This window comes from Dryobates pubescens, chromosome 11 (genome assembly GCF_014839835.1).
Source record: "Dryobates pubescens isolate bDryPub1 chromosome 11, bDryPub1.pri, whole genome shotgun sequence".
NCBI classification, from domain to species: Eukaryota; Metazoa; Chordata; class Aves; order Piciformes; family Picidae; genus Dryobates; species Dryobates pubescens.
The window spans coordinates 33,457,946-33,464,119 of record NC_071622.1 but is presented as its reverse complement, the minus strand read 5'-3'; positions in this window follow the sequence as shown (position 1 = coordinate 33,464,119).

Here is a 6,174-nt window from a genome sequence, read left to right as displayed (position 1 = left end):
TCCCGTAATATTTTATCTCTGCTGCCAAAGCCTGCAGTGTATGCCTCTTGTAGGAAGGTCTGAAGACTAAAAAATTGCTCTTGTGAATATATATATATATAAATATATATAAAAAAAAGCCCTGTCTGCCTTGCAGAGTTTAGTAAAGTTTATGTCTTGCTGTTGCTTCCCCATGTGGCAGTTCTGTGAACGTCTCCAAAGGTCTATCCAGAAGACTGAGTAGCAAGTCTGCTCTTGTAATACCTGTGCTAGAATTTTCCACATCTTGTGTGGAATCCACACTGAGAGTCAGAAGGGAGTCTGACAAAGCAAAAGAGAAAAGTGAGTGTGGGGTGTCTTAGGAGAAAACTCTTGAAGCATCAAGAGAAATGTCGTTGTTTAGCTTGTGGAAAATAAGGAAACCATGGAAAGATCTACGGAGGTACTTGGGTGGCAGGTTGCTGATTTGATTATCATGTCCTTGACCTGAGGGAGCCAGACTGCTCCATGGAATGTTGTCTTTTGAGGATTTCTGGTTGAACACATGTTGTTTTGCATGCTGCATTCCAGGATTCACTTGGAAACAACAGTTGGCTTAATTTTCTGCCAGCTGTTTTTCCTGCTGCAGAAGATCTAGTTTTGTACTCTCCCTTAGGGTTCCCATAGCATATGACAGTAATTTCAAGCTGGTATTTCCTACCTTGGACAATTCAACACCATCACAAATCATAGAAGGAAAGATTGCTTCCCAAAATACATAAAAGCTTGGCACTAAAAGTTGCCTAACCTCCACATTTTTTAATGTCAGCTGTACAGCTGAGCCATAAAATAGCTTTCCAGCTGACTTTTGGGATAGGTCTGGGACTGCCCCTCCCCCTTCTCCTCCTGGCATTAGGCCTAGACAGGCCTAAGAGGCCTTGAGATAACTCCACCACCATTACCCAATAGGGAGCATCTCCCACAGGAGCAGAGAGGGTAGAAAGAGGAAGTGAGACTTTGCAGATGTGTTTATAAGGTGCAGGACATTATGGGTATGAAATAGGCTGTTTCCTGTGTCCACCTACTGGGCTGGACACCTGGGACACTGGAAGTGTGACTGATGTGGCAGCAACAGGAGGCACCCAGCCTAAACTGCCACAATTGCTGTATAAAATCAGATCAGTTTGCTATCTCCAGCATACCCCAGTGGAAGCGTTGCCTCACTTTGGTGAAACAGACAAGTTTATTCTACTCCTGAACAAGCTGAGAATATGTGGATTTTTATGGCTTTATGGAGAACTGTTGAATTATCTTTAAACTTCAGTCCCTTGCATTCTGATTCTGTGAGAAATCAGGTGCTCCAGACCCCACTTGAATCCCTTGAGTGTCTGTTGCAGTAAAGGACGTTCCTCTTCCCCAGTAAAAGCTTCCAGTATCTTAAGGGGACCTACAGGAAAGCTGGTGAGTGACTTTTTAGGATGTTGGGTAGGGATAGGACTGGGAGAAATGGAACAAAACTAGAGATGGGTAGATTCAGATTGGATGTTAGGAAGAAGTTCTTCCCCATGAGGGTGGTGAGACACTTGAAGAGGTTGCCCAGGGAGGTGGGGAAGCCTCATCCCTGGAGGTGTTTAAGGCCAGGCTGGATGTGGCTCTGGGCATCCTGCTGTAGTGTGAAGTGTCCCTGCCCATGGCAGGGGGGTTGGAACTGGATGAGCCTTGAGATCCCTTCCAACCCTGACAGTTCTCTGATTCAACCCTCCCAAGAGGAATGCTTTTTGATTGTCCTGTAAGAGACTGATGAGAGAGAACCAGAAGCAAACAACTTAGAATCACAGAATATATCTGGTTGGAAGAGACCTCCAAGCTCATCCAGTCCAACCCTCAAACCAGCACTGAAGGGTCAACACTAAACCATGTCCCTAAGCATCAGGTCCACACACTGTTTGAACACCTCCAGGGATGGTGACTCCAGTACTGTCCTGAGCAGACCATTCCAATGTCCTAGAACCCTTCCAGTGAAGAAATACTGCTAACAGCCAGCCTAAACCTCCACTGGAGCAGCTTGGAACCATTTCCTATGGTCCTGATGCTTGTTATCTATGAGAAGAGGCTGCCCCCTCCTCACTCCAGATTCCCTTCAGGAAGTTGTGCAGAGCGTCTCCCCTCAGCCTCCTCTTCTCCAGGCTGAGCAACCCCAGGTCCCTCAGCTGCTCCTCATGGGCCAGGTGCTCCGGCCCTTGATGAGCCTCACAGAGGGCCTTGGCTGGCAGTGGGAGGCCTGTGGGGCCTAGGCCACAACAAGCGGGAGGGGCCCTGTGGTGCCCCTCAAGGCCTGGGGCCTGGCCCCGGGTGCAGCTGCCACAGGTGCAGATCTTGGTGGCAGCAGTAAATATTCAGAGGAGAGTTTTGAAGGCTGAAGTGGAACACAATCATTGTTTTCATGGAAGTTTCTTCCTGTGGACTGCTTGGGTTTGGGAAGAAGAACTGCAAGGTTTTAAGGCTGAAACAGAGGTATGGATATTGAAAACCTGCAGTCTAAAATACTCTCCTTGATGACGAGAGACAGGACCACAGGAAATGGTTCCAAGCTGCCCCAGGGGAGGTTCAGGCTGGATGTTGGGAAATATTTCTGCACTGAAAGGGTTCTTAAAATTGGAATGGTCTGTCTGGGGCAGTGCTGGAGTCACCGTCCCTGGGGGTGTTCCAGCAGCCTGTGGAGCTGATGCTTGGGGCCATGGATTAGTGCTGACCCTTCAGGGCTGGGCTGAAGACTGGAATGGATGATCTTGGAGGCCTCTTCTAACCAGATATGTTCTGGGATGCTGTGATTCAGCTGGCAACTTGATTCCTCAGTATCCATTTTCACATGCTGGGCACTCATCTGTGGTTTGCATGCAAGCAGGCCGAGTGCATTTGCTGCTTTTCAAGGCCGTGCTTCCTCATTACAAAGGATACTGCACAGAAGGAGGAGAAAGGAGATTTTTCTGAGATTGGATATGATTTCTCACAGCAGCAGGACCAGCAGTGTGCAGCCTCAGCTGTCAGGAGGGGTGAGTTGTGGGGGATGTTGGCTGGGGGTGGGAGGCAGAGTGAGGGGCTGTGTGGGTACAGCACCATTATGGTGTGGTGAGGGGGCTCTTGCTCTGTCTTGAGGGCCTGGCCACAGCATGCTCTGCTACTTGGGGTGTGTTATGCTTAATGAAAAAGAGATGCTTTACACAATGAGATTAAAAAGGAAGAAAACAACCTCTAAAGGAAGGCTTTTGATCACATTTGAACGGGGATGTGGTGGGGCAGGAGGAGGCCGCAGAATGCTCCTCTGGGGGAGCAGCAGCAGCTCCTAGCAAACCACCAGCTGTTGAGCTCTGGCATCTCTGTGGGGCTGCGTTTCCCAAGAGTTTCCAACCACCCTCCTTGCAGGCAGCTCTGGGTCAGACAACCATGCCGAGGTGAAGATCTGTTGGATCATCTGAACAAAAGAATATCTGCTTTGGGGACTTGGAGATTATTTGCCTTAGCTTCCTGCCATAAATACTACAGGGTTGTCCATTAAAAGGACAGCTGGGGAAAGGATCCTCTAGCTCCTGCAGGTGCTGAAGAGTTGGGCTGGCAGGCCTGCTCCTAAAGACATCTGTAGGACAAATGACCTCCTCTTCTTGTGCTGCTTTGCAAGATGAACGGGGGACTATTTCCTGAAAAGACTGGGAGTCAGGAGTAGCAGCAGTTAGGTCTGTTCAGGAGTGAGGCTCTGGACCTGTATGGACAAAAGAGATGAGAATGGGAAGTGCCCAAGCTGCCATTTCTTCTGCTCCTCAGTGGTCCCCACAGGACAGGGAGACTGGAGAGGTATGATCAAAACTTCGTAACTGTTCCCTTTTGGCAGTGGTTTCTGAGGAGCAGTAAGAGTTTATGCTGCTCTTTGTCACCATCTTGACTGAGCCCACAAGCAGTTTTACAAATTTTGCTTGCACAAAAGTACTAAGAACAAAGACATATTTTACAAATGTGTTTGATGGGAAGCAGCCTCTTGGAAAGCTTCTGTAATATAGTCCAATCTCCTGTGAGTTGATTTCACTTCACAGTCTAATATTGCTGAGTCTTTCTTCCTGGGTTTGGGAATAGTTGTCCTAAAAACTTAAACATTAGAGAGTTTTATACAATAGGAATTTAGCCTTGGTTGTTGGTTTTTTTTTCCCCCCAAGATATTTCGTTCTCCAATGGAAATAATTTATGGAGGTCATTGTCATTGCTTTATTATGTTGCTAATATAAGAGCAGTGAGTAAACTCCCCAGAGAACTCCACTTCCTTCAGTGAGGAAAATATTGGTGTGCCCTGTAGCTCTGATTCATGCTGCTATTGTAAAGTCAGCCAGCTGTGAGATATATGTGCAGTCAGTGGATGATAAATGTGTTCTAATAATCCAGAATATAAAATGTTTCCATAAAAATGCTGCAGTAGTATCCAAGGATGTTAAACAGGCCATCAATAAAATCCTTCTTTAAAGGATTTTGAGGCAGGCAAAGGCTGGTTTAATGCACAGTTGTCCAGGGCTATCTCAAGTTTTCCCCATGGTAGTTCCAGAATCTGGTTTTTTAGCAGATGTTTATGATATTGCTGCTGCTGAAAGTTTCAACTGATTTGCAGTATTTTCAGCTCCCAGTTGCAGACAAGAAATGAATGAGTCTCTTGCTTTTATTACTTGAGCTATAATTGTGTGTTTGTGGACAGCCATCAAAGAAATTAACAAATCTTAACCTAGAGTGTATCTTTTATACAGGATTCAAATTAACTTTGATTCCTTACACACCACTCTACATCTCTCCCCTGCTTTGTAGTGGGCCTCTGTTTCTTTTAATTCAAATGCAGCAATGGGATAAAACTCAAAGCAGTTTACTGATGTGCTGAAGACAGTAGAGTTGCTGTACCAGAAGGCACCCTCATAATCCACAGCTTAAAGGATTTGGCACTGGGAGACTCACTTTGGTTGTTCCTCCTGTCTCTGTAAAGCAGGCAGGAAGAACCACAGTGAATCTTGCAGTGTCAAACCAGGCAGGAAGACCTCAAGTGAGTCTTCCAGATTGTTCCCATCTTCTTTCAGAGAGGGGATGAACCAAACATCTGGGGTGCAGAGCGTCTCTAACAGCTTTTGTGAACTTTACTCTGCAGACTGCTTGTGCAGAAAGCGTGGCATGGAGCTGTGCATTAGTTCTGTGCACAGCACCTGTGAGAAAACAAGAGGGAATGAGCAGTCTCAGTAGAAATTCCATCACACGGCTTGCAGGCTTCCTTTCTGAACTTTCTGCTAGAAGTAGCTCCAACAACAGGGCTGGGCTGCTACTCTCCTATCCATCCTATCACAGTATCACAGTATCACACAGTATCACAGTAACTAAGGTTGGAAGAGACCCCAAGGATCATCAAGTCCAACCTGTTCCAACAGACCTCACAACTAGATCATAGCACCAAGCGCCACGTCCAATCTCCCCTTGAACACCTCCAGGGATGGCGACTCCACCACCTCCCTGGGCAGCCCATTCCAATGACGAATGACTCGCTCAGTGAAGAACTTTTTCCTCACCTCGAGTCTAAACCTCCCCTGACACAACTTGAGACTGTGTCCCCTTGTTCTGGTGCTGGTTGCCTGGGAGAAGAGACCAACCCCCACCTGGCTACAACCACCCTTCAGGTAGTTGTAGAGGGCAATGAGGTCGCCTCTGATCCTTCTCTTCTCCAGGCTAAACAATCCCAGCTCCCTCAGCCTCTCCTGTGTCTTCCCTCCCCAGATATTTGGTTAAGAAGGGTTTTGTGTCAGAGAAATGCTTTCTTCCACTGAAAAACCTGAGAGACTTGGATGATTTGTTCTCAAACAAAGATCACAGGTATACTGATTAAGCTATCAGTAAAATATAGACTACCCAAATCTCTCTGCTTTGAGTTTGTTTTCAAGAAAACTCATGAACTATAGAAAGGAACTGTTTAAAGTATGTAAATGGAAAAGAAGATGGAAGATTAGGGTTTAAAATGCTCGGTTTGACTTGGTTTTGTATAATTGCCACATGGTTTTAATAGCCTAGTGGTAAAACCCAATAAAGCCACCAGAAGCAGTGAAATCATAATGAAACGTCTCAAGGTCAATCTTGTTTTGCTTTTGGTTTTGCCATTCAGCCCATAAAGTGTTTGTAGCAGATGTAATGTGAGATATCTGTGAACAT